We start from the raw sequence: 27,920 nt of genomic DNA, 5'->3' as shown, positions 1-27,920 counted from the left end.
TAATATGGAGAGGATCGAATACGCTGTAAAGAACGGAGGTAGCCTGAAAGCAGTGAAGTGACGTCTTGGCGTGGGGAAAAATCAGATGCATGCACTTAAGGATAAGCAAGGCAATGTCATCACAAATAGGGATAAAATAGTCACAGTGGCCGAGGATTTCTATAGGGATCTGTACAGCAGCCGGGACATACAGGATAATGCCGAACGAGACAGTAGTTCAGAGGAGATAGACATCCCACCAGTAACGACCGAAGAAGTAAGGAAGGCTTTGAAAGAAATGAAAGGGGGCAAAGCACCTGGTGAGGATCAGATAACAGCAGACCTCTTGAGGGATGGCGGAGAAATTGTACTTAAAAAACTGGCAAACCTGTATACGCAATGCCTAATGACCGCAATGGTTCCGGAATCTTGGAAGAACGCGAACATCATCCTAATCCATAAGAAAGGCGACATGAAGGACTTGAAAAATTACAGGCCGATCAGCTTACTGTCAGTCGTCTACAAGGTATTTACCAAGGTAATCGCTAACCGTTCTCTGCAACCTTAGATTTCAGTCAACCTAAAGAACAAGCAGCTAGGGTTCCGTAAAGGTTATTCAACAATGGACCATATTCACACGATCAATCAGGTGATAGAGAAGTGCGCTGAGTATACTGAACCCCTATATATAGCCTTCATAGATTATGAGAAAGCATTTGACTCGGTCGAAACCCTAGCAGTCATTCAGGCATTACGGAACCAGGGGGTAGATGAGCATTATGTAAGAATACTAGCAGATATCTATAATGGGTCTACAGCTACCATCATCCTCCATAGGGAGAGCAGTAAAATACCTATAAGGAAGGGTGTCAGACAAGGAGACACAATCTCTCCAATGTTATTCACAGCATGCTTACAAGAAGTATTCAGAACGTTGGATTGGGAACAGGTGGGAGTAAGGGTTAATAGAGAATACCTCAGTAACCTCAGATTTGCTGATGACGTTGCCTTGCTAAGTAACTCGGGGGACGAATTGCAAAGTATGCTTTCCGCACTGGGCGAACAGAGTAGAACCGTGGGCCTGAAGATTAATATGCAGAAAACTAAAGTAATAATCAATAACCTCGGGACAGCACAGCAGTTTGAGATAGATGGCGAGGCAGTGGAGGTGGTAAGCGAATATATATACTTAGACCAAGTTGTGACCCCAGATCCCAACCATGAGGCAGAGATAATTAGAAGGGTCAGAATGGGGTGGGGTGCATATGGCAGACATTCTCAGATAATGAATAGCAGCCTACCATTGTCGCTGAAGAAGAAAGTGTATGACAGCTGCATCTTACCGGTACTCATCTACGGGGCAGAAACTTGGAGGCTCACTAAGAGGGTTCAACTTAAATTGAGAACGACTCAGCGGCCAATGGAGCGGAAAATGATAGGTGTAACATTAAGGGACAAGAAGAGAGCCGACTGGGTCAGGGAGCAAACTGGTGTTAAAGACATATTAGTAGAAATTAGGAAGAAGAAATGGACGTGGGCAGGGCATGTAATGCGAAGGCAAGATAACCGCTGGTCATTAAGGGTAACATAGTGGATCCCTAGAGAAGGCAAGCGTTGCAGGGGGCGGCAGAAAATTAGATGGGCAGATGAGATCAAGAAGTTTGCGGGGATAAATTGGTCACAGTTGGCACAGGACCGAGGTAATTGGAGAATAATGGGAGAGGCCTTTGCCCTGCAGTGGGCGTAGATAGGCTGGTGATGATGATGATGATGATGAAATTGATGGCCTACCTTTTAATGCCCTAATCGATACTGGTGCCCACATCTACGTCATGAGTGCACAGCTGCGCTCTCGTCTCCGCAAGGTTCTCACACCTGCCCTTTCGCACGTTCGCATTTCTGACGGAGGAACTTCGGCTGTCGCTGGTATGTGTACCGCCCGAGTAAGCATCGGGGACCATCCCGTCACTGTTATGTTCTGTGTTCTGGACAAATGCCCTCAGGACGTCATTCTCGGCCGTGATTTCCTCTCAGACCATTCCGCAATATTCGACTGTTCGACGGGTCTGCTACGCCTTGAGCTCCCACTTTCCTCCAACGACCACGCCCCTCCTTCCCTGCGCTTACGCTCTGATGAGCACGTTCGCTTGCCGCCTCAAGCCGCTACTTATGTCCCTTTCTCTTCAAGCATGCCCGTCCCCGATGGAGACTACGTCGTAGCGCCCGTCCTTGACGTTCTGCTCACCCGAAACATCACCCTTCCCCATACTATTGTCGCCATACAGCAGAGTCACGTCTCCTTACTTTTCCTGAACTTCGCATTCCACACCCAAGTTCTTCCTCAAGGAATGACTGTCGCTACTCTTTGTCCGGTCTCCGATTTCGGTATTTCTGCTTTTACTGTAGACCCCATATCCCATTCGCCTGCTTCGCCCGCTACACCCCCCCCCCTAAATTCAACGCTATGATTAGCCCTGAGCTTTCCCTAGATCAGGTACACCTTCTGCGTGAGCTCTTGGCTTCGTACGGGGATATTTTCGAATTCGAAAATCCAGTGTTGGGTCTAACTAGCCTCGTGACTCATCGAATCGACACAGGTGACACCATCCCCATCCACAGGCGCCTTATCGGGTATCTCGCCCTGAACGGCACGTCATCCAAGCCGAAGTTGACAACATGCTGTCCAAGGATATTATCGAGCCTTCGTGCAGCCCCTGGGCCTCAACAGTGTTGCTGGTAAAAAAGAAAGATGGCACCTGGCGATTCTGCTTCGATTACCGGCATTTTAATCATATTAAAAGAAAAGACGTCTACCCCCTACCCAGGATTCACGATACTTTTGGCACTTTACACGGTGCTAAATATTTCTCTTCTATTGACCTTCGATATGGCTACTGGCAGATAGCTGTTGATGAGATGGACCGAGAGAAGACCACTTTCGTCACACCAGACAGCTTTTACCAGCTCAAACTATTGCCGTTCGGACTATGCAATGCTCCCGCAACATTCCAGCGAATGATGGACTGTCTTCTGCGCGGTTTCAAATGGTCAACATGCTTATGTTACCTGGACGGTGTAATAGTGTATTCACCCTTTTTTAAAACGCATCGTCAGCACCTTTCAGACGTCTTCATAATTTTTCGACGTGCGGCCTCCAGCTGAACTAAAGAAATGTCCCTTTGGCCGCCACTACATAACCATCCTTGCATAGGCGTGTGCACGGGGGGGGGGGGGGGGGGGGCAGGAGGGGCGGCCGCCCCCTCTAATCATCTAGGGGGGGGGGCGCAAAGTTGGCCACGCCGCGACGCAGCGCCAGGCGCCAACCCGTCTATGGCCAGCCGTCGGCGAAAAACCATCCTCGCCCCTTGAAACGGCCGCCGCGTCGGGCTTGTAGAGAACTATTGAATGATCGCGAAAGAAAATCATCACGTGACGCCGAGTGACGCCGCCACGCATGGAAGGTGCCAGTGAAGTCTAGAGCGTTCGCTAGCTTCCACTGTGGTGCACGCTAAAGAAGACACAAGAACCTTATGGAGGCCGGGCGGCGGGTGCGTGGGTATAAAAGGGTACCGTGCAGCGGCGGGGAGTATAGCCCGGGATACATGGACCCAACGATGGAGGGTCGAGTCGACTGGCCGGTTCAGCTACCTCGACCCCTCCCGCGTTTATATGAACCCCGTTCAAAGAATCGAGGTGAGGGGAGCGGAGGTATTCCCGAAAAAGAGTTACCGTATTTTCACGATTCTATTGTGCACCCTCTTTTGCTAGAAGGCAGCCTAAATATTTGTGTGCGCGTTATATGCCGGCTCAAAACCGAAATGGGCTTTAAAGCGGCCGCATCATTGTCATGCGGGGGACACGAAGTCCCCCCAAAATCCAACTTAATCCAATAAAAACAATCCGTCAACGCCACGTGAATGAATTTCGGCGCACTAATTCCTCAATGGCATGCGGCGTACCTTGGTCAGCTGTTGCACCTTTTTTTTATGCTTCTGAAATTAATCCGTAACACCTACAATTATGAAGATCAAAACACTTGAAATCGCAGAGTTTCAATGCTCCCCGGTATGACTTTATTTCCAGCAGGAGCTCGATGAGCAATCTTATGAAGCTCAATCATTTTTGGCTTCCACAGCTGCGTACGCCAAATAAAATATCCCTCTTCTAGGTACGTGGTGTCATCTCTTCTTCATGTGCTCAGTACCGTCAGTGTCAAATTATTTTTTTTTTAATGTTCCTTCGCGAACTTAGCCGCGCGTTACGATGGGGGGGGGGGGGGGCGCATTAGAACCGCGCAAATACGGTATTCTGCTCCCCGCGGCCCGTCGACTCAGCCCGACGGAGCCAACCCGGGTGTAGGCCCGTTCGTCACATGGCGTTTCGTAATGGGCCGTTTGGTCACATAAGATCATTCGTCATAGGCCGGTTCGTAATAGGCCGTTTGGTCACATGATCATTCGTCATAGGCCAGTTTGCCACTTAGGAAAGTTCATCACAGGAACGCAAAAACAAAATTCGTGGCTTTTTTAGACGTAAGAGGTGATGAGGCATAACTATAACTACTTTGCACACCTTTTCGCAGTACCGGTCCTCTTAGCGGCCGCCACGGCGATCCTAAACTGGCAGTAAGGCACGCCCCAAAAAATATTTGGCTTTCGGGGAACCCGTGCATGCATTATCCTGGTCCTGCAGTCCATACCGCTCCCACCCGCCTTACTTGCCTGCGCCTGCTACCTCACGGTAGCAGGCGCAGACTCGCGTGACTAATTTGCAGTTGCCGTATAGCACTCCTTTTTCTTCACTTTTTTCATTTTCGTTGCTCCCTCACTGGTAGCCAAGGGCTCACAGCGTGGTCATTTTTGCCCCTTTCCTTAAAAAGCCTTTTTTGTGTGCACATAAGAACTCAATCGAACTGTCCGAAAAGAGGATATAAAAACGTGCAGCCCTATAGGAGGCAAATCCGCTCCCCAAGCAGCTAGCTGAGGTTGCGCCCTTTGTTTATTTTGCCCAAGAGCTACTGCCAAGAATTGCAGACCGGCGCCCTGCGCATGCGCTGATGGCTACTGGAGAAAGGTCCATCAAATAATTTGTTGCACCACTTGTATTAAACCACTAATAAGTGACAAGAAATGGCCCATGTGAAATTTCTAAGAACGAAAAGGTCGGTGCTTCCGCTTTCCCTATTACGGGACTACTTAGAACCAGACGCCTGGCCCGTCTTCCAGGAAGTTTGTTGGGCTACGTCGCTGTCTTACTTTTCTGTCTTGGGTTGTTGAATTCGTATCTATAATCTTGTCCGAACACGTCACCCTACTTTCCCACTCTGGCTTGCATTCTTTGTTGAGCTTGGCTCGTCGCACCGAGGCTGCGGCGGAGGAGAAAGCCGCCTCGCGAAATTCAGGAGCGGAGGACACACGCAATAGAGGCTCCCCTTTTTCCTAGAAACCCGCGCGAAACGTGCGGGGGACACATGTGCGGAGATTGACGCGTCCCCGAGCGCTTTTCCCCCCCCGTCCCAAACCGGTCCTGTAGCCTTCATGAGTGCTCCTGAACGCTACCGGACGGGTTTCTAGACTGTGCTCCGCTGATCTGTCCCGCCGCGTTGAAGTCAGCCGCGGAGATGGCGAACTACTTTGAAGTGTGAGTCGTTCGGTCGGTCGAAGAAGACGTGTTTGGTCATGGATCGTGTCAGTCGATCTGGAAGAATCGAGTGACGACGTCGTGGGAGCTGCGACGACTTTGAAGAGTGCCTCCGGGAAGAGTGGCATTCGGGACCAACGACGAAGGGAACGGCGATCAGGGCTGGAGTTTACGTGAGTGTTTTCTTTAGGAGAATCATTCGAGTTGCTTTACAAGAGTTGCAGATTGGACTAACTTTTCGAATATTTAGGACTTTAAGTGTTCTCAAATAGGTTGTAGTGCATGCGATTGCATTTGTAGCGTGATTTGCTGTTGGTTCCCGTGGTTGCAAACATAACTGAGATATACGGAGTATGCATAAGAGCCGGTGGCGCAATGCATTGTGGGTTAGCGGCCATTTTGAAGTTCTTGCTGAAGGCCAGTCGAGGCAGTCGTCGCAGTTTCGCCGTCGGTGCTGCCGCTAGCTCGGTTTCATTCACCGCATCGACACGTTTCGCATTGCTTTCGGCTACGAATGTAGCCAGTTATGTCACCGCCTCCTCAGGACTACGCCGCTAGCCTAAAAGGTAGCGACAAACAGCGTTACTGCGAAAAAATCAAGTTGTGTGGAGTCGATCCGTTCGTCCTGCGCGCCGGAGACTGCACGACGGATTTGAGTTGGTGGCCGTGCGTAGATGAAGCAGACATAAATGAATTCCTTGTGTTGCGAACGAGCTTTCTAACAAGAAAGCAACTGAAGGCTAAGAAGGGATTGGAGTCCCACAATTTCGTGACGAGCGGCTGGGTCCGGGAACCATGGCTGAAAGAAGTATCGACAGATACCGCGATTGCCATCACACAGGTAACATTCCTTTTGCTATCCGCTTAAGATCCTCATTTTAATGCATTTTGTTCTCCCCATAAAGTAATGATATTATGTACGCACGCAGGTGAATCACTCGCAGGGCCTCAGCCAGACGCCACTGACTGCGTGGGTGCTCGCCAAAAGCGACGGCGAAATCCTTGCTGCACACTGCACGTGCATGGCCGGGAACGGCGAAGCATGTTCTCACGTAGCCACGCTTCTGTTCTACATGCAGTACGTCGCACGTGCGCGCCAAGATCGCTCGTGCACCGACACGGACAACTCTTGGTTACCCCCTCACATTCGCAAAATTCACGCGAGGCCCGTCTCTGAAATGGATTTCGCGTCCAGTGCCATGAAAAAACGCCAGCTTGAGGCTGATATGAACACTTCTTCTACCGTAAAGCCTGACACGCGACAAACTGCACCGGCCCCGACAGAGGAAGAATGGACGTGTTTTTTGTCCAGTTTGATAAAGGCAGGGCATCGCCCAGTTGTAGCCAGCACGCACCCAGCGTTCAGTGATGGATTTGTGCCTGCTGTTAGGAGCTGCATAGGTGCTGATTTGCGCCGCCTCTATGACCGATCTTTGGAGCTTTCAAATCACCAAAGTGTGGTTTCATACTGTGATGACCTTTACAGTAATGTAACCATAACTACAGAAGCAGTGAAGAGTATTGAAGCCAGGACAAGAAGGCAGGCCATGAGCACTCAGTGGTTCGAGTACAGGGCTGGTCGCGTGACGGCATCAACTCTGTATGATGTTTGTCACACAAGCACTGACACTCCGTCCCTCAGCCTAATCAAGCGCATCTGCTACCCCCACCAGAATCAAGTAAATGCACCTCAGCTGAAATATGGGAGGCAGAACGAAGCTAACGCCCTTGCGAAGTACCAGCAGCTAACAAAAGAGCTGCACCACGACGTGGAGTTTCACCAAGCAGGGCTTCTAATCTCGCAAGAATATGTTTTTCTGGGGGCAACTCCAGACCTGCTTGTGAAGTGCAGCTGCTGTGGTGAGGGCACAGTAGAGGTGAAATGTCGATGGACCTTGAGGGATGGGCAGTTGTGCGATCTCTTGCGTGAAAAAAGCAGCTGTGTATCAGAGTGTGAAGGGTCGCTTCGCTTGAAAAAAAGTCACCGGTACTACTACCAGATCCAGGTGCAACTGTTTGTGTGGAAAAGGGAGTACTGCGACTTTGTGTTGTGGACCTGCACTGAGATACACGTAGAGAGGGTGAAGGCAGACAAGGAGTTCCTGCTTCCTTTGTTACATGCAGCAGAGGGATTTTTCAAAACAGTCCTGTTGCCTGAACTTGTGTGTCGTTGGTTCACAACAGAAAAAGAAAACCAGCCTCCTGCTCAAAGCCTGCCGAGCACATCCGCAGCTGCTAACGTAGCAAGAGGCTACCAGCCTCCTGCTCCAAGCCAGCTGAGCACATCTGCGCTGGCTAATCCGGCTCAACCAAAGTGTACTGCGAATGTCACAGACGCCAACTTAGGGCAGTACTGTGTGTGCCGGGGGCCAGAAAATGGAAGGATGATTGCATGCGACAGTCCAGCATGTGCTATTACATGGTACCATTTTAAGTGCGTTGGGCTAAAGAAAGCGCCAAAAGCCAGCAAGTGGTTCTGCGATTCCTGCCGTGCACACCAGAGTTTTTAACCATGCCATGGAAACCTTTTCTTCTGCAAATTCAGATTGAACACGTTTACTGTGATATTTTACAATATTTTTATGCCTGTGCAATATTTTCACACCACCAGACAAGTTCTCGAGTTTGCCATAGTGTGAAAAGTGTTATATAGTTACTGTGTATTCATTGAAATTTTTAAGCGTTTAAGACAGTGCTGTATCATGTATACCACAGCATAGAAATTTTGTAAATGTTTTGAACATGCAGCTTCTGTGGTTAGTGCAATTTATTTTATGCCAATGAAATGTTTATTTTGTGTTTTTGTCCAAAGAGAAGGAAAAATGATGCATGAAAGGTTTATTGTAAAATCCACTGTGATCACTGGTACTCTCTTTTCTCACTCAAACGGAAAAACAGAGTTACACAAATTAACCAGGGCACAACATACACGAGCAATCTTGTCGATCTGGCAGTCTCCAAATTTGTTGCATTGTAGCAACTCCACTGGCAAGCTGCCTTTCAGAATGCTGTATTTGTTGCGCACTGTACCAATGACTCTCTCTACATGAATTCTTACATTTGCGATTTCTCTTGTCTGTTCAATTTCGTGACTAGACAGTTGCGTCTTCCCTTTTGTAAAGGCTGGCAGCACAAGGGAGGCATGGCGAATGCCAACACTTTCTGCTATCAGGAAGCCTCGGTCCGCAAGAACAATGTCACCATAGTCGAGCAAGTCCAGCACCCCACTCTCTTCTGTGATTACTTTGTCACTTGCGCGTCCCCCATATGCTTGTGAAAGGAAAGTGACCGCACCTTGAGGCGATATCCCCAACAAAAATTTCACAGTGTTATGATGTTTATAGTTTGATCATGTTTCGGCTCTGGTCAGGTACGAACTCGGCCTGTCAATAAATATCTCAAAGCAGTCTTGAATCACTCGCACCTTACAACCAAAACTGCCTACGAATGCAACCGGCATTGTTTTCATTACTTGGTCTTTTTCTGGCCACAGCAACAAACGCCCTAATCTGTCCGAAAACACATCCAGCCATCTGTCGCATATCCTGGATATTGTTGACTGAGAGACGCCAAATCTATACGCCAAGTATTGCAGTTGACAGCCCAGTCTTAGTCTCATCAAACACACCATCACCTCTTGAAACTGGGTGAGTGCGTGTCGTGCACTATGGGAAACATGATCTTTCACAAGGCAAAACATGGAACACAACATGAAAAATGATGGCAGCCCGGTATAAAAGGTCACCCTGTTGTCGTCTCCTTGCAGGGATTCCTCCGTGAATGTCAGTGGTTGCAACGCCTTTTCTGTCTCAGACAGCTTTTGTTGCAATTGAAGAATTTGGCTCCTCATTGTGTCGATGTCAGTCCCAAGAAAATCCGTCTGGCAGCAAGCATCTACAGAAAAAGAAGATGTCAAACAATATCACTGTTATGTTCCACACCAACTGAAATGCAATGCAGGGAGAATGAAAGCACGTAGCTTTACATAGTTTGACATTTCCACATGGTGTTTGCATTTATCTTGAAATCTCGCAGAACCTGTACTCGTATCAAGTTGGCCCCCAGTTCTTGCTCTGCACGACATGCACTAACTCAAAACACGATAGCATGTCAGCTGGTTAAAAGCATGGTTGTGACAACATCAGAGACAGCACTACGATTTACAAGTCACAATTTCTCATACCAACATTTCGGAGAACCTCTTCTGCTTGCTCACCATCCGAAGGCTCTTCTGGGGCCGAAACGGCGACCACTGGCGAGACTGCTCCTGCAAAAAGCCATTTGTGGCTGTGAAGTTTTTACATACCGAAAATCTCGGAGGGTTTACACACCGAAAATCACAGAGGGTCGAGTGAATGTCTTACCGTTGCGGTCTAGCTGCTGGGAACGAGCCTTTCGACGGTCGTAGCGCTGCCCTTTCAACGTTTTCGACGGGTAGCCCAAGTGTTGCGATGGCAGCCAATCGGGATTACAGTCGTCAAAAAAATTCGCTGGACGGCCTGGAATGAAGCAATGAAGATGAGCCACGCTACATCGCGACATGCATCTCAGAAATTGTAGCGACACACGTACTGCACGCTGTTATCGTTCCAACATTTCGCCAACAACGTGGCCTGTAAGTACGTACGAGTCGACCGAGAACACTGCCGCGTCAAAATTATGTTCCACGTTTTAACTATGCCCAGGTTCATCAGTACAATGTGCACCAAGTCTTTCACGTACCTGAGAGAAAGTGTCGAGAGCAGACTCGGTACTTGTCTGGGTTCTGATCAACACCGCGTCGGTTGATGCGTGCCACCCACTCGCGTCGACGCCGCTCGGACAGCTCCTTAGTTTTGTTGCACTCTAGGACGCGCACTTTCGGAATTTTAAAGAATCCACAGTCTTTCCCCTTCGTCTGCACCTTCTTCGCCTTTGTTTGGGTGCGGCTATTGCAGCCCACAACCGCGCAGTACACCATTCTTGCTTCAGGAACGGCCCGCAGCAGCAGTCGTGCCGAAACGAAGAACTTCAAAATGGCCGCTAACCCACAATGCATTGCGCCGCCGGCTCTTATGCATACTCCGTATAGAGTGAGTTGCGATGTGAATTGAGTTGTGATTGTTACCAGGCGAGTGTGCATGGTTTTGTGTTGTTTGTACTGGCTTAACTGAGAATATATTTTGTTTGTGTCTTTGGTCCACAACCGGCGTTCGCTGGCGCACTAAAAGGACCACCCCTCAAAATTGTCCGTGCTTTCGTGGGGCGTTTAGGGGGGGCAGATACATCAGCCTTTGGAATCCGCCCGGCGATTGCAACCACTTAACGCGACCAGTGACAAAAATACTTCCAGACCTGAGTGAATTGATTGACTGAATAAAACGCTCATAGAATTATTTACTTTTCTCTGTCTCTTGTTGTTTACCTGTTCTTGGAAGCGTGATTCGTGAGTTAATTTTTTCGGGAGTTTCTTTAATGCGTTTCCTCGTTTCCCCCAACCGGCGTACCAGCGGGTTACACTTTGTTTCATTTCTAGTTGCAGGTTTACTGCTCTTTATGAGCGTTATTCACGTATTTACCTGTAAACGAACCCATGCCCTTCTGATTCGCCTAGAAAAATTACCATATGACGCCCCTTCTCTCCCCCCCCCCAAAAAAAATCCTGGGTACGCGGCTGCCACAGCTCATCCAGCTTCAAAATTTTTTCTGTGCAGAAAGCGATGCCATGGCACTGAGCAAGCCTTCTGGAGCTCAGTTTCGGCACTCCCGACGAAACAAGTTGGCTCAAGAGAAAGCGCAAGGAGACAGGCTACGAGATTGGCTCCTTTCTAAAGGTAAGCTCTTCATTTTCATGCTTGCGTTTATATTTACAGAATAGGCTCCAAATCGGTAGTATTCGTAGCCTGAGCTAAGGACCGAAATTGCTTTCAGAACCTCATGAATGTGAGACTGCCAGTGCCAGTGAACCATCCCACCGGGTGGCCGAAAATCAGCACCTCGAGGACATCCCACTTCAAGTATCACATTCTTGCCAAGGGGACGACAACTGCCAGACTGAACTCAGTTGCGACGAAGAACAGCACTCTACTACGAATACGTTCAGCTGCGCACCGAGTGATGATGACCCTTCGCGACCATTGCCGTGCGACGACCTTCACACTGACAGGCGCACCAGGCTTATGCGTGGTCCTATTCAGCCGCGTTTGAATTGCTACCCGCAGAAACAAACGGCGAACGGAACGCGAAAGTTTTGCGTGCGCTGGTACGACGAATTTAACTGGCTGGAATATAGCATACAGAAAGACGCTGCGTTTTGCTTCTACTGTCGCGCTTTTCCGCAGCAGAGTTCAGCGTGGAAGGGTCATTCAGATCCAGCATTCGTCTCCGTGGGCTTCAGCAGATTGGAAGAAAGCTGTGGAGAAGTTCAGGCTTCATGAAAAGTCCGGCAGTCACTTAAATAGCATCCTGAGCTGGAACTCTTACAAAGACTGCAAATCTGTAGGTGAACTGCTGGATGAGAATCACGAGACGCGTGTCGTTTTGAGAGAAGAACAACGAAAAAGAAACCGAGAACTTTTACAGCGTTTTGTTGACGTTGTAATTCTACTCGCGAAGAGTGGCAAGCCCTTTAGAGGCCATAACGAAAGCGAGGAAAGCACAGAAAAAGGTTTGTTGCTAGAGATCGTTAATCTCTTGAAGCAATATGATCCTGTATTGCGAGCTCACCTTGATTCTGGACCGAAGAATGCTTTGTACACCAGCAACAGAACGCAGAACGATCTCATTGAGGCACTTCATGCTGCAATGATGCAATCCATTATTCACTGCCTGGAAGGCAAAACCGTGTCTCTCATATGCGATGAGACTAGCGACTGTGGACACCACGAGCAGTTGTCTGTTGTAATAAGGTACTTCAGTGAGGAGAATAACCGGCCCGTAGAAGTGTTCACCGCACTAGAGCGACTTCTTAGTGTTGACAGCAGGTCAATATTCTCGGTACTCTAGCGAGTTCTAGGTGTTCTCAAAATCACGTGGACATCGGTGAACTCTGTTTGCTTCGATGGCGCTGCTGCCATGTCAGGGCACATTTCAGGCGTGCAAGCCAAATGCAAAGAGAAAAACAACAGAATATTGTACGTCCATTGTTACGCTCACTGTTTGAATCTGGCTGTCGTTGATGCCTGTTTGTCAAGGGCAGAGAACAAAATTCTTTTTGATTTCTTCGGCACCTTGCAGCTAGCATACAAATTCATGGAATCTAGCCCAGTGCGTCACGCAATTTTTGAGCATATATCTTCGGCGTTAGGCACACGTCTAACGACGCTAAAATCTTTGTCCACAACCAGATGGGCTTGCCGGGCAGAAGCCGTCAAAGCAGTGCGGGATAACTACTGCGCCTTGGTAGACGCCGTAGAGGAAATCATGGACAACACGCAGCATTCAGAAACGCGAGCTAAAGCAAAAGGACTTCTCGCGCAACTGGAAAGCTTCGAGTTTCAATTCTGTATGGAAATGGCCCATCCTGTGCTGCAGATGGTCCTCAAGGTTAGCCGCATGCTCCAGGACCCAAAAATAAATCTTCTTGCTGCGTTCCAGGGAGTGAAAAATCTCCAAGAAGCTCTCAAGGAAATGAGGCGTGACGAGAGTGCATTTACAACGGTGTTTCAAGGTGCCACAGAGATATGACAGACTCGCGGGATCAGTATTCCTGCTGTGAGACAGAGGAAAGTGTCTAGACGCGCAGACGTGAACTTCGCCAGTCAGTTTCTTCACGAAACAAAGAAGCAGGAACTCCGCGTCAGCGTTTTTTACCCCATGCTTGATGCTTTCGTTGAAGGAATTGAGGCAAGATTCACGCAGGAGACAGTCGTTCTCATAACTGCGATGATGAACATTCTGCGCCTCACTGCCAATGACGAGGAGATAGACGTTGTCACTAAGTATTTTGACGTGGAGTCTGACAGCTTGCGGGCTGAGCTCCGCTTACTGAAGGCACAGGTTAGCACAGAGAACCTAAAGCTCGGTGACTGTAATGAATGGCTAGACTGGTTGCAACAAAACGGCCTAGGAGCATTAGTTTATGAGGACTTTTTTAAAATCCTTAAAGGCTTTGCAGTTGTCCCTGTCACTAGCTGCTCATGCGAGCGGACGTTTTCAAAGCTCGCCATAGTGAAAACAAAGCTGAGATCAACTATGAGTCATGACCGGCTTCGGTGGCTGCTTTTACCGTTCGTTGAGCAACAGATTGCATTGTCAACAAGTTCTGAGTCAGTCATCGAACAGTTCGCGACAAAATCGCGTAGATTTTTGCTTTAGACTTTTTACTATTGTTATTTTGTTTGTTTTCCCTCGTTTGTTTCCCCACGTGCTACACATTTTTAGTAATCTAGCCACAAATAATTTTACCACCACAGAACATATCCATTAGTTTGTATAATGTTTGTTGAACATGGCATAATGCGTGCGTGTTATCTTGTGCAAAAAAGTAATTGTACCCCTTGTTTCTATTACATGTTTCTATCAAGCGCAAGAAAGTAAGATTATCAACTGTACATTTGGATGCTCAGAAGAAAAAAAGTGGCATGTCATAGCGTTTATCTTTAATAATTACTAAATATTGTAACTTGCTGTTTCAAGTATTTTTAATGTGCGGTATATTCTTGTGCTTTTAAGCGTTGCCATTACGTTGTGTATTGGGTGGCGTTTTTTTGTCCTCTGCATGAACGTTGCAGACGCCATATGACAGCTTTCGCCAATGCGTTTGCCCTGTATGTATACTATATTTTCAATACTAGCAGAGTAACGTTGAGGCAATATTTTTAAATATTATGTGCTGTTAAAGATGTCATATGGTTCATATCTTTCTCCGGTCTAGAAAGAATAAAAATCCTTTGTACGGGCGTCAATGATGCCTCAGCTGCGCAGGGACTGCCTTTCTTTGCGGACGTTTCACAAGAAAGTGAAACCAACTGTTTAATAATATTTTGTGTGTGTTATAATTCCATATTGTTGAAATAAACGTTTCATAACCATATCTCGTCTCAGCACTACAATATGAGCGGAAGGACATCAGTGGGAATGCGTTGATAGAAGGGGTGGGGACGCTCTGGGAGACCTCGCCCCCCCTAATGAAAAATCCTGCGCACGCCTATGCATCCTTGGCCACCTTGTTGTCAATAACGAGGTTCAACCCGACCCTGACAAAGTACGCGCAGTCAAGCAATTCCCTGAACCTCGCTCATCCAAGGACGTCCGCAGTTTTATTGGCCTATGCTCTTACTTCCGGCGTTTTATAGGGAAGTTTGCTGACATTGCGCGCCCTCTGACAGACCTCCCTAAAAAGGACGCTGAGTTCAATTGGGGCTCATCTCAAGCAGAAGTGTTTGCTAAATTGTTATCCGCTCTCACCACTTCACCTATCTTGGCCCACTTCGATCCCACTGCCGCCACCGAAGTACGGAGTGACGCTAGCGGACATGGCATTGGCGCTATCCTCGCTCAGCGACAGATCGGTAAAGACCGTGTTATTGCATACGCCAGCAGCCTCCTGACGTTCGCTGAACAGAACTACTCAAGCACGGAGAGGGAGTGCTTGGCACTGGTGTGGGCTGTAGCAAAATGTCGCCCGTATCTGTATGGACCCCTTTTTCGGTGATAACCGACCACGACGCGCTCTGTTGGCTTTCTTCTTTGAAATATCCTACAGGACGCTTAGGTCGCTGGGCTCCGCGTCTGTAGGAGTATTCAAACACCATAGTTTATAAGTCCGGCCGCTTGCATCAAGACGCCGATTACCTGTCCCGTTACCCCGTTGAGAACCCCGACCCTGCTGTTTCGAGAAACTCAAGTAGTGTGCTCGCAATAACGGCTTTGTTACGCCTTGGGGACGAGCAGCGCCGCGATCCATCTCTGAGCGCAATTATGAACCGTCTGATCTCTGGCTACCATGACCCTTCACTGCGCCTTTTTAAGTTATCCAATGGGTTCCTCTATCGCTAAAACATCTGCCCCGAAGGTCCAGAGTTGCTTCCGGTCCTTCCTGAACATCTTCGGTCGGACGTTCTCCGGGAACTCCATGACGTACCCACTGCAGGCGACCTCGGAGTTTCCCGCACCTACGACAGTGTACGTCGTCGCTACTTCTGGCCAGGCCTTTATCGCTCTGTGCGGCGTTATGTGACCTCTTGCGACCTCTGCCAACGCCGTAAAGCGCCTATGACATCCCCAGCAGGTCTTCTCCAACCAGTGGACATACCCACCGAACCATTTTTTCCTGTAGGCGTCGATCACATGGGTCCTTTCCCGGTGTACGGTTCGGACAGAGTGGATCGCAGTCCCTACTGATTACGCCACACGTTACGCAATTACACGCGCTCTCCCCACCAGCTGTGCCTCTGACGTTGCCGATTTTCTTCTCCAAGACGTCATCCTTCATCATGGCGATCCTCGCCAGTTCCTTACTGATCGGGGTCGCTATTTCTTGTCTCGCGTTGTCGCCGATATTCTTCTTGCTTCCTCAACGCAACATAAAATCGCGACTTCTTATAACCCTCAGACGAATGGTTCCACTGAGAGACTCAAGAGAACACTTACCGACTTGCTCTCAATGTATGTCTCCGACGACCGTCGTGACTGGGACGTGGCATTACCGTACGTTACATTTCCACACCATTCGTCGCGCCACGTCACCCATGAATATTCTCCTTTTTACCTGCTTTGCGTTCGCGAGCCTGCTTTGCCACTGGACACTCTCTTGCCGCCTCCAGTTCCAACTTCCGAATATGCCCGAGCCGCAGTTGACCGTGCCGACCATGCCCGACAAGTTGCCCGCTCTCGCCTCTGCTAATCACAGTTTTCGCTTTACAATTCACGGCAGCGAGACCTCCAGTCCTCACCTGGGACTCTTGTTCTTTTGTGGTCGCCGTCCCGCCGAGTGGGGCTCTCTGAAAAACTGCTGTTCTCTTACTCGTGACCCTACCACGTGGTCCGTCAAGTGACCCCAGTCACACACGAAATCTCTCCAGCCGCCCCTTGGCCAACTCACCACCTTGGCACCAGCAAAACAGACATTGTCCACGTTTCCCGCCTCAAGCCGCACCATCGCCCGCGCACAAAATCTGCCTACGAAGCACCGAGACGGGGCTTTTTGCCGCGGGGGTTATGTTACAGTGTGTGAGCAGCCAAAGAACAAATGTTATTACTTAGCCCCAAGCGTTGGGGATATGTGCTAGAGCTCAGCTCGGAAGAAGAAGTGGCTCGTGCTAGGTCCAAACACGGTGCTAGCTTCCCTGTGCATACGTGTGTGAAATAGACCTTCATTTTCACGTATTCCTCTCCGTAGGAATATGAATAAACATTTCGAAACCATTAAATTTAGTGGCCATGTTTCATGCCGACATGCACGTTCAGCAATTTGACGTCAACCTTTTTCGCATTCCAATTGATCAGAGGCGTGTAGGTGTTCGCGAAGTGTTCTTGCACGCCATTGCTGTATTGCTTCGGCTCCTATAGACAAAACAGTTCATGCATGAAGCAATTCATGCATAAAGCAACTCGCCTTGCCAATCTGTCCCAGTGAAGGTCTTTCCGGACCCCTTGTGGAGGATGCCGGTTACTTTATGCGTATCTACAAACGATAATACATAGAAAATGTACACTTCCAGTTCTACTTAGCCTTTATACAACGGGCGCGGCCACTCACTTTGTAATCCGCATTTCAAATCAATGCTGTCCAACAATTGTGTTCATAGTGAGCGTCTATTTCTATACCAGCCGTAAGATTTTCGTTCTGAAATCTTCATGAGCGGCCACCAATGAATTACGAGCTCTTGAACCCTCAAAGGCTGCATTTTGAATTGCGCAAGCAACTTCTGCCATACGTCCTCACCGGCTTCACGGTCACTGTTTATGAAATACGACCGTGCTGGGGGCAGGCAGCTCTTTGGCGTGAGAAAAAGGTGGTTGACCCTACAGTCAGAAATCCTGATACGTGTCATTCTGCAAAACAACCTAATGCTGCAGACCAAATCGGACATACTTTTGACCCCATTTATAAGCGCTTTCGGTATGCGGGACGGTTTCGTTGCCCTCAATCCTGGATTTGTGTTCACCAATGCGGGTTTATCCAGAAATTTGTTTAGTTTTGCTTATACCAAATATTTCCGGCAAGAGGTTCTCGCTTTTTCGAAAGTAATGACACAGCCTCATATTATGAAAATTTTGGTTATTCTTCAAAGACTACCCTGCTCAAAGCTTCTACTGCGTTTATAACATCGCTGGACTGGAGGGAGGGGTGGCAGAAAATGTCGGGATCATAGATGCGCCAGATCTGGGGCCCTTGTGGAACACTAGGCTGCTGCAGTACATGCGAAACGCCCTGTTATGGACAAGCCAAGCATTCGCAGATATGGTGTCGGGGACAGTACAGTGGCATGGAAGCATAAATAAGGGACTAGGCGTCTGTCTTAGAGACGCCCTTACTAACCGCAGTAGCGCCGTGCGTTGTTATGACTCACTGGCGCCATGTTTTCGCGGGTCAGTCGCCCGCCGGTCGACCACCCCACCTCTTGTCGACGGAAACGAAAGGAGGCCGACAGGACGCCGCGGCGGCCACTGATTGACAGCGGCTTTTGAGCGGCGTTGAGTGTTGTTGCCCCAAGAGGGATTAAGGAGCCGCCGGTCTTCCCCCCGCCTGAGCAACTGAACGCGTGTGCGCGTGAAAGCCCAGACGGCGACGACCGGACAATGGGACCCAGTGGCGGCGGCAGCACAGCGAAGAAGGCAGTGGCAATGGTCAAGCCATTAACCCTTCCCGGAGTGATTCCACGAACCTTGTTAATCTGTGCTGTTAGGCTCCCTGGGAACGCAGCGCGCGGCAGACACCAAAAGGATACGCGGCGCCCGCGCGTCTTCCGTTCTTCCCCTCTACTACAGGCTCCTGACCAGTGGCAAGGGTGTGTGTGTGTGCGTGTGCTGTGCATCTGCCGACATACCTGAAAGGCGTGTCCCTACCCGAGGGCGGTGCTTCACAGCGAGGAACGTACACATCACCATCGGTCCGCATTGTTTTGTATAGGGTGCCCTAACCTAGGGAACTAGGGATCGGGGGTCAACAAAAAGGGCGTGCTGCGGCCCGCCAAGATCTGTCTTCTGTCTTCATCTCGACAACTCACTGTAAAAATGTAAATAAACCCGTTGAGTTTGCTCTAAGCTCTCCCCTAGTCCTGGCTCGACGGAGCGACGGCGACCGGCCCCGCTACCAGCAAGCCGCGGTCGCAACAACTGGATGGCAAGCGGTTGGATCTGAGCCTGGAGGACGGAGAATGATCAACAAGCCGAGATCACGGAGACTGACAGCTGTGAACTGGCGAGTGCTGGCTTTGGTTTTTTTGGTTGCCAGGATGATAAGATAGAAGTGCAATCTTTTCGCTAGTAGAGGCTACCACAGAAGCAGTTGTTTCGGGAACTTCTGGGTAGAGAGTGAGCCGCACCACACTAGTTCTCTGTCATGGATTGGAAGCGTTTGTTGAATAATCAGCTGCTGATTCTGGGGGAGGAGCTGGGAGCAGAAGTAGATTCGGGGATGAGGAAGGACGAAATTGTTCGCGCTATCGAGGGCTTGAATCTCACCAGTGAAGATATTACAGAAACGTGGAATGAGATTCAAAAGCAACAGGAACAGGAGCGCGAGCAAAAGCGGGAGCAACAGGAGTGCCAGCTAAAGCAAAAAGAACTGGAAGTAGAACAGCTGCACCTGGAAGTGGAAGTGAGGAAGATGGCTGAGGTTCAAGGAGTAGAGGTAGCAGGAAGACAAAATCTTTGTGATTTATATAAGCTAATGCAACCCTTCAAAGTAGGGCAAGATGTGGGCCTCTTTCTTGTGAACTTCGAGAGAACCTGTGAAAAAGCGAAGCTTGGCCGTAGCACATGGGCTCGAAATTTGTTAAGTTTGCTGCCATGTGAAGCAGCGAATGTGATCGTGCGGCTTCCGGTGGAGGATGCGGACAATTATGACAAGGTGAAGGATAGCCTTCTAAAGAGGTTCCGACTTTCGTCAGATGCGTTCGGGCAGCGGTTTCGCAATCTGACAAAGAAGCAGGGCAGCACGTATTCAGAGTTTGCCTACGAGTTGAAGGTCAACTTGGTAGAATGGATGAAGGGAGCCAGCGCTTTTGGGAACTTCGAAAAGGCTCTGGAAGCAGTGGCTCTGGAACAGTTCTTTTCTAGGCTTTCCGAGCCAATGAAGCTCTGGATCCAAGATAGGGCCGGAGGAGTAACAGTGCAGGCAGCTGCCGACTTGGCTGATGAGTACGCGTCACGCCGGGGAGAAAGGGACGAGGTTCCTCCAGCAAAAGCGGGAGATAGAGGAAAACCTTGGACGGGAAAGGAGGGGGCTGGCGCAGGTATGACGGCACAGAAAAAGGCGGACTTCGCTGCAAGTAGCCAAGGATCACAAAACAAACAGGAGGGAAAGGCTTCGGAGAGTTCTTCCAAAAAGAGTCCTTTTGACGCTAGGCAACCACCTACCTGCTACAAATGCAAAGAGGTCGGTCATATTGCCGTAGGCTGTCGTAGACCCAGACCAGCCCTTTCGTATACTTGTGACTCTGCCACTAGCGAGGAGCTTCTTAGTCCGTACCTTTTTAACCTAACAGTGAACGGAAAGCCATGCCGCATCTTACGAGACAGTGGGGCAACCATTGATCTGGTGCACCCTGACTACGGGGCACAAGAAGATTACAACGGCAAGTGCGCATGGATTAAACCGGTTTTGCAAGAGGGAAGCATTTGTCTCCCGGTAGCTCGAGTAGTCATCACTTGGCCGTTCGGAGAAGTAGAGACGGAAGCGGCGGTGTCAGACCAGCTGCCCTCGCAGTACTCCTACTTGTTCTCGAATCAGACCGACCGTCTGCTTAGAGAGCAAGGGAAAAGTTTTCAGGAGGGAACAGTCCAAGCCTTGACTAGAGCTAAAGCACGCACGCCAGCAGCCGAACTAGAGCGGAAAGAACCGAGTTTCACAGGAAGTACAGCAACACCAGCTGGAGTCAGCACAGCGGAGTCTACTATCCCGTCGCCTACTGAAAAAAAGAGAGAGGGTCAGAGGAGGAGACTCGCGCTGATATTCGCCCCGAGCGCGAACACAGTCGGCCCCTGGCGGCGGCGGGACGAACCGCTCCTAGTGTGGATGGCGCTCTCGCGTCGTCTGCTTTTTCACGTTGCGTGCGGCGCAAGACGCGTGCTGCACACGACAAAACAACCAATATGTGTGCTCGTTTGGCAGTAAGCAATGACATAGTTAGCTCTGCGTGCGCATTTCCTCTAGAAACGCAATAATCAGCGGCCGTTGCGGGTTAATGCGCTGGTTTAATTCCACGAAACATCTTCGCCCTGGTCACCGCTTGAGTATGAAACGTGTTATAAACATTGCTTCCACACATTGCACTGTTTCTATTGTTGAGTGCAGTCGTCTGCCGTTTCGGGAACGTCGACGGGTGCTTTTTGAAGGTGGCGTGGTGATTATTTAAAGGATAAAAGTTTAGTACGCGAAACGGGTAAGAAGCGACAAGACCTGTGCATACGCGTGCAAATTCCACACCCTTGTAAAATTGCGCTGTGTCCTTATAGAAAGAAGAAACAAACAAAAACATTTACACTGCACACTACCTGTGCGCTATCGCCCATACATTACCGGCCACGTATTTAATTACACCCGCAAGCGCCTGTGTGACTGTGTCCTTTCCGTACCTTTTCTAAAATAAATACCATTTTTGGACAGTCGTTGGTTATACCAGAGACTCTGGTCTCTGGTTATACTCAGGAGGAGGAATAAACATTTATTCAACTGTATCGAGTTGCTAATTTTACGTGTTATTTAAAATACGTTTCTATGGATGCGCAAGAGTATTTAGGGGGAATTTTTCGGTAAAATTAAGCAGTTGTGAGTTTGCGTCAGTCATGTGGCATTTCGTGTGTCATTTTCATATATATCATTTTCAAATCCGACATGAATCCCCTTGTCCAGAAACGTGTCTCACTCAGCGTAACCAAATGCCTAATATGGTCACGTCTTAACCTTTTAACGTGGACCTAAGTTTAAAAAAAGAGGAGAAAACGCGTAATATATAATGCACGTTGTTGCCCACATGTGTGGGAGGTGTGTGCCATGACTCGCTGTTTTTTTTTGTTTTTTTTTTTTTTCCCGCAATGCTTGCTTTCAATACAATTTTGAAAAAGGCGCCCCACAATTCCTGGACAATCTCGGAACAAAGGGGGTTAATCAGTTTTGAAAATACGTGTACTGCTTTTTCACCGCTACAGAACACGACGCTAGTGTAGTTTCGATTGTAAGTAATACTGATGTTTGGCTTTTCGCGCTCGTTACATGCGTTCTCTTCTCACTGCTCTTGCAACGTTGGCAGGACCCCCCCCCCCTCCCCCTTCCCGAAAAAAAAAAAAACGAAATGCACAGAATTTCATTTTTTAACCAATCCTCAAGAATTAAATGCCAAGACAAAGGCGATATTCAGTTTACAAAACAAAGTAGTTACCGGGAACCCGCTGCGCTGATTTGCAACGAGAAATAAAAAGGAAATGCTTTACTACATCTGCAACAGCGCAACTTCATTTATTGCCATCTTTAGGGTTCGTAAGCGACCTTAAACGCAAGAATGCAAACACATCTCGCTGTTGCAGGCACCAGTTAAATTTTAAAAGGAACGTAAATGGTCAACAGAGCAGCCGTAACAGAAAATTTGTGCTCACTGTGAGGTCCCAGAAGCTTGGTTCGCACACTGTAAACCTGCTTGTCACTTTGCGAAAACCTAGCTAAACATGAGATGTGGATTGTACTGCGTGCGTTGACAATTCAATTCGCAAGTTCACTTGCGACGAAAGCCGTAAATAAGGGATCCGAAACCGTTATTCATCATACCTTCCTTTAGAGTCGCTAAAATTTCATTTAAAATACCCGTTAGAGCGGCTACATTTTTATCTCTGCGCTGATCAAAATTCAGCAATTTTGTATTGCCTTTTGAACACACAAAAAATATCGTAAGCTCTCAGAAAGAATTTTGGAGCAGTTAAGTAGTGTTACCATTTCAGAGCATCCCACAAATGCAAGAATGCGTCATGCCACCAGTGAAAGCGATTGAGATTGCCGTTATAAACTGAATTTCAGAGATCGAGGCTTCCTGATTTGTTTCTATTTATGCTTTTATTGAAGGCTCAAAGCCATAGTTTGGAAAGATCGAGCTTGCTACGAGCCACAGCGTACAAGTTCATTGTCACAATTACGGCCATTCTGAGATTCCCGATGAGTCGTCGCTTTTTTTGGCGTAATAATGAAAACTGACTGCCGCTTCCATGCTATACATTGAACGTTGAGGAACCGAACTACAGCATACCACTTTTGTTTGCACCTTTCGTGCGCACATACGGCGAGAAAAGGGCACGAAGCGCGCCCACAGTGTGCATTCTTACGGGCCGCTCAGCGGAGCATCCACACTAGCAGCGCGACGCTGTCGCCACCTACATGTCGAGCTCGCGGCCAATAGCTGAAGGGGAATCGGAAGAGGAGCTGCTCGTGTTGCCTGTATCAAAATCACTAGACAATGTACGGGAGAAAGAGACAAGAGACGAGCTCATCGAGCAGTAGAAAAGCGATCCTAGCCTTAAGGAGGTTTGGAACACAGTCAGAGAATGGGTGGCGAGGAAGAATGTCAGTTTTCCCGTCAAAAATGGCATCTTGCACCGCCACTACCGGGATGCAAAAGGTCGCACGTTTGACCAGATTGTAGTTCCGACTAAGTATCGGCCTGACATTGTTAATCTCTGTCACGGAGTTGGTCGGTCGGGGCATTTAGGAACTCGGAAGACCAAAGATAGGCTCCTAACGGCGTTTTACTGGCCAGGATGCTTCAAAAAAGTTGAGAACCACGTAAGAGGGTGTGACACCTGTCAGAGAGTGGTAAAACCGCACGAGAAGGGAAAGGCACCAATTAAGCTTGTTCAGCTCATTTCGGAGCCTTCTCGCCGGCTGGTAATAGACGTTGTGGGACCACTCCCAGCGACAAAATCAGGCTACCGGTATTTGCTTACCGCTGTTTGTCCACCAGCCAAATTTCCAGAGGCGATCCCAATGGAGGAGCAGAGCTCGGTAGAAGTAGTCAACGCACTACTGTCTATTTTTTATAGAGTGGCCTTACCTAAGGAGATCCAGTGCTACCAGGGTTCAGTGTTCAGCAGCGTTCTCACTGCGGGCTTCCTGGAGAAGTGCGGGATAGGCTGATGAACCGAGTTCTGCAGGGCGCTGTTCCCTACTTAGTCGACCTTGCTATGTACTACAATACATGGGAAGACCACCTGTACCATCTTAGCGATGTCCTTAGACGTTTGACACACGCTGGACTGACAGCGAAGCTGGCTAACTGCCAGCTAGCTCGCGCCGAAGTACGGTAACTAGGGCACGTGGTAAGGCAGGGCAGGAGGCGACCTGACGAGTTGAAAGTAGAGGCGGTTAGCGAATTCCCGCAAACTGAAATGGAGGGTGCTTTCCAAGGCCTCAAAACGGCTCTTGTAAACTCGCCCGTACGGTATGCACCGAACTATGATCGTCCGTTTACTGTGCAATGCGAGGCCCGCAACAGAGGCTTAGGAGTAATACTCTGTCAGGAGGATAAGAACGGGAACGAGCACCCAGTGCTGTACGCCAGCAGGAAACTCTCAGTTCGCAAGGAGGCCTACAGTGCGTCAGAAAAAGAAAGTGCCTGCATTGTGTGGACCACCCAAAAATTGGCCTGCTACCTTTAGGGAACTTCTTTTGTCTTCGTCACTGACCACTGCCCACTGACGTGGCTGTCGCAAATGTCGGGAAAGAATCCGCGACTACTACGCTGGAGCCTTGCGCTTCAAGAGCTTAACTTCACCGTGAAGTATAAGAAGGGTTCCGCCAACGCCAATGTTGACACATTAAGCAGAGCCTTTTAGCTTTTTCGCTTTTGCTTTCTTTTGTTTTCAGTTGAGGAACGTTTTTCTGTAGTGATTTTGAGTAGTGTTTTAAGTAATTCAGTCTAAGTTTTTAGCTGTGAGCAAGAGTAATAGTGTGGTTGCCATATGTAAAAAAAAAGCGTAGGTGCACTGTAGCACCTTTGAAAGAGCAGCCTGGTTGCCGAAAACTCATTGCCGGCGCTTGCTGGTTCGGTGAGGTTGGTCTTTGTGGTTTCAATGGTGCTGGAAGAATGCTGCTACTGTGATCTCTCCCGTCGAGCAGCTGATACTACACGACGTCCGAGATCTTTCTGTCGGCGGAGGAGCTGTTATGACTCACTGGCGCCATGTTTGCGCGGGTCAGTCGCCCGCCGGTCGACCACCCCACCGCTTGTCGACAGAAACGAAAGGAGGCCGACACGACGCCGCGGCGGCCACTGATTGACAGCGGCTTTTGAGCGGCGTTGAGTGTTGTTGCCCCAAAAGGGATTAAGGAGCCGCCGCTCTTCCCCCCGCCTGAGCAACTGAACGCGTGTGCGCGTGAAAGCCCAGACGGCGACGACCGGACAATGGGACCCAGTGGCGGTGGCAGCACAGCGAAGAAGGCAGTGGCAATGGTCAAGCCATTAACCCTTCCCGGGGTGATTCCACGAACCTTGTTAATCTGTGCTGTTAGGCTCCCTGGGAACGCAGCGCGCGGCAGACACCAAAAGGATACGCGGCGCCCGCGCGTCTTCCGTTCTTCCCCTCTACTACAGGCTCCTGACCAGTGGCAAGGGTGTGTGTGTGCGTGTGCTGTGCATCTGCCGACATACCTGAAAGGCGTGTCCCTACCCGAGGACGGTGCTTCACAGCGAGGGACGAACACATCACCATTGGTCCGCATTGTTTTGTATGGGGTGCCCTAACCTAGGGAACTAGGGATCGGGGGTCAACAAAAATGTTACTGGTGAGCCTGCTGTTGGCGTGTGAATGATTGCGGAGGCGAAGATTTTAGGATAGGATGGGAAAGAGTGAGGAAGGGAGGGGGCGTGGCGGGGAGGACTCTAAAGGGTATGGTGAAATGGTGGGGGAAGAACTACTGGGTGGGGGGGGAGTGAAGAGAAAAAAGACATCCCCCTCGCGAGGGGCACGATCAAATGCACAGCATTTCCGAGGGGGTGCGCCGGCAAGTCGTATCTCTCGATCGCGGGACCCGTGTCGCCATCTTTTGGAGGCGCGGGACAACTTGTGGCGCTTTCGAAACAAACGAGAAATGAGTGAAGGATATAAGGCGCTTTCGGTGCATCGAAATCTGTGTCGGTTTCGTGGCTCGGTCGGTAGTGCGCCGGACACCTTGCGTTCCGCCCGCGGCGTCATGGGTTCGAAACCGGGCGCCGGAAACTGTTATTTCTTCCTGGCTGCGGGCTACGACAAGGCGCGCCTGCGGACTACGACAAGGCGCGCCTGCGGACTACGACAAGACGCGCATGCGGACTACGACAAGGCGCGCATGCGGACTACGACAAGGCACGCCAACGCCGCGTGACATTGTGAGTTACTAAAATGCTATGCATTTAAAAGGGCGTGCTGCGGCCCGCCAAGATCTGTCTTCTGTCTTCATCTCGACAACTCACTGTAAAAATGTAAATAAACCCGTTGAGTTTGCTCTAAGCTCTCCACTAGTCCTGGCTCGACGGAGCGACGGCGACCGGCCCCGCTACCAGCAGACTGCGGTCGCTACAACTCGCAACAGCGTGCAACGACGTGGTCAAACATAAGAGCCGTGTACATTCCTCTGTGTTCACCTCTGTGTTGCCGGAACGAAGGTTGGCGTTGCGTGGAACTCCAGCAGATGTACAACGGAGGATTGGTAAACCTCGCCATATGAGAAGGACGAAAGCTACGTGAGGCGCGAAGGGGGAAGCGAAATGAGATGTAATAGAGATACGACGCAGCCAGACATGGAACCACAAGGATCCCTGTGTGCATCGTACGCAATTCCGTGGGGCGCGCTTGAATTTTTCACAGTTCGAGAATGAGAACCCTCGGCCCGAGCATGTGGGCTGACCTTTATGCTTAAGGCTGATCATCTCTTACTGAAAATATTGGTGATTGTGCTGACATAGGTTGGCTTTCCAAAAAGATAAACATACAGCCAAGGTCCACACAGCTCTCTCTCTTTACGAAAGAACAAAAGGTATCATTGAACCCGTACAACGTTACGCAATTGGCGCGAAGAAGGTACAATCCAGCTAATATATTGTAAGGGCTCCTCGCTAACGATCTAAAGCTAAATCAAGGAAGAAAGTCCCAAAAAAACGTTTTTCGATTTAAAGCTTTAGGCGGCGAGTGCAAGAGCTGTCCCCGTTTCAATGCTTTGCTTAGAAAATCCAGGCTTTGCTTAGAGAAGCCAGGCGCCGATGTAGTCAGCGATAATCATAAGCATGACGGCGGAGCGTAGGAGCATCATAGGAGGTGTAACCATCTTCCGGCTTCCTGGGTCGGCCCTCGTTTGGCCATTGCACGTCTGCTAGCGCCATCTCCAGTGTAGCGCTGTCCAGCAACGACACCGCCTTGTCAAGCGTTGTCTGCGTCGACGAGCTCGGGCCGGGGTCGGTGCGGCTGACATCAGCCTGCGTGGAAGAGTCGCGCATCTCCGGAGCAATCCCCGCTTATTTATGGCTAGGTGCACCCAGTGACATCACGGGCATCGTGTCGAGCTTCGGATTGCTGACCTCGCAGGGAAGCGCCCGCACACCTATTACGCTCGTTTGCCCTGCACATTAGAGAAATGAGTATGAACATTTTTAGAAGGACGTTGGTTTGTTGGTGATGAAATTTCAGGAACCTTTTTTTGGTTCGCTGCAATTGTGAGCCTTGATGATGACGAGTGCTTTATCCTGCACGGCACTCGTTCATTCACACAAATCCACTGCGAGGTTTCATAGACTGAAGCTTTTGAACGTACGTAAACTAAATTTTGGTAATAGAAGCGAATAGCGCCACACAGCTAGCTGAATTCGAACAAAACAAAAAAATTGAAGATTTTATGTCGCTCGCAAAAAGACGCTTCCGGATCTCGGAGTTGCTGCAGCGCTTCTGACCAATCACAAATGCAGGGCTAAGTATATATCAATTTTTTTGTCGTCGTAAAACTGAGTTCAAAAGTGGAAGTGTTTGGCACCATTCTCACCACACATTGGTTGACCGTCGACGGTGGCGACACACTGTCAAATGTATTCCGAAACATTTACTATAATATAGTGCTTAGCCTATGCAAATTGTTCATGCCGAAGAAAGTGCCAACCACTAAAACGACAACGGAGAAAATCGGAATATAATCAGTGCGATAGCTT

At 49.3% G+C, this 27,920-nt stretch overlaps 1 pseudogene; it reads left to right on the top strand.

The window, feature by feature from the left end:
* Positions 1-11,323: 11,323 nt before the first annotated feature.
* LOC144146692 (zinc finger MYM-type protein 1-like) lies at positions 11,324-14,493 on the top strand (annotated as a pseudogene).
* The last annotated feature ends 13,427 nt before the right edge of the window (positions 14,494-27,920 follow it).

Source organism: Haemaphysalis longicornis, unplaced genomic scaffold, assembly GCF_048455015.1.
Source record: "Haemaphysalis longicornis isolate Haplotype H1 unplaced genomic scaffold, Haemaphysalis longicornis Haplotype H1 scaffold_7, whole genome shotgun sequence".
Lineage (NCBI taxonomy): Eukaryota > Metazoa > Arthropoda > Arachnida > Ixodida > Ixodidae > Haemaphysalis > Haemaphysalis longicornis.
This window is presented reverse-complemented; position numbering and strand designations above follow the sequence as displayed.